This window comes from Arachis hypogaea, chromosome 11 (genome assembly GCF_003086295.3).
Source record: "Arachis hypogaea cultivar Tifrunner chromosome 11, arahy.Tifrunner.gnm2.J5K5, whole genome shotgun sequence".
NCBI lineage: Eukaryota > Viridiplantae > Streptophyta > Magnoliopsida > Fabales > Fabaceae > Arachis > Arachis hypogaea.
The window spans coordinates 111305300-111306430 of record NC_092046.1 but is presented as its reverse complement, the minus strand read 5'-3'; the positions used below and the strand labels follow the sequence as shown (position 1 = coordinate 111306430).

Here is a 1131-nt window from a genome sequence, read left to right as displayed (position 1 = left end):
CATCACATCCTTTATCTCCCCCTCTTCTTCTACTTACAAAGGGATCCCTATACTGTGGTATAAAGGATCTCTATTATTATTATTATCATTTTTCTGTCCATTCTTCCTTGTATTATGAGCAGGAGCAAGGATAAGAACATTCTTGTGGAAGCAGATCCAGAACCTGAAAGGACTCTGAAGAGAAAATTAAAGAGAACCTAAAATACAACAATCCAGAGAAAACCTTTCAGAAATTTTTGAACAGGAAGAGGAGATGGCAGCCGAAAATAATAATAATATAAGGAAGATGCTTGGTGACTTTACTGCACCTAATTCCAATTTACATGGAAGAAGCATCTCCATTCCTGCCATTGGAGCAAACAACTTTGAGCTGAAACCTCAATTAGTTTCTCTGATGCAGCAAAACTGCAAGTTTCATGGACTTCCATCTGAAGATCCCTTTCAGTTCTTAACTGAATTCTTGCAGATATGTGATACTGTTAAGACTAATGGAATAGATCCTGAAGTCTACAGGCTCATGCTTTTCCCTTTTGCTGTAAGAGACAGAGCTAGATTATGGTTGGATTCTCAACCTAAAGACAGCCTGAACTCTTGGGATAAGCTGGTCACAGCTTTCTTAGCCAAGTACTTTCCTCCTCAAAAGCTGAGCAAGCTTAGAGCTGATGTTCAAACCTTCAGACAGAAAGAAGGTGAATCTCTCTATGAAGCTTGGGAAAGATACAAACAGTTGACCAAAAAGTGTCCTTCTGACATGCTTTCAGAATGGACCATCCTGGATATATTCTATGATGGTTTATCTGAGCTATCAAAGATGTCACTGGACACTTCTGCAGGTGGATCCATTCACCTAAAGAAAATGCCTGCAGAAGCTCAAGAACTCATTGACATGGTTGCTAATAACCAGTTCATGTACACTTCTGAAAGGAATCCTGTGAGTAATGGGACGCCTATGAAGAAGGGAGTTCTTGAGGTTGATACTCTGAATGCCATATTGGCTCAGAACAAAATATTGACTCAGCAAGTCAATATGATTTCTCAGAGTCTGCATGGAATGCAAGCTGCATCCAACAGTACTCAAGAGGCATCTTCTGAAGAAGAAGCCTATGATCCTGAGAACCCTGCAATAGTGGA

The 1131-nt window shown here is 40.1% G+C and overlaps 1 non-coding gene across 1 annotated transcript; it reads right to left on the bottom strand.

Annotated features, from left to right (window-relative positions):
- Positions 1-649: 649 nt before the first annotated feature.
- LOC112725571 (small nucleolar RNA R71) lies at positions 650-757 on the bottom strand. Its single transcript, XR_003164671.1, has one exon. It is a non-coding gene; the product is annotated as a small nucleolar RNA R71 (small nucleolar RNA).
- Between the last annotated feature and the right edge of the window lie 374 nt (positions 758-1131).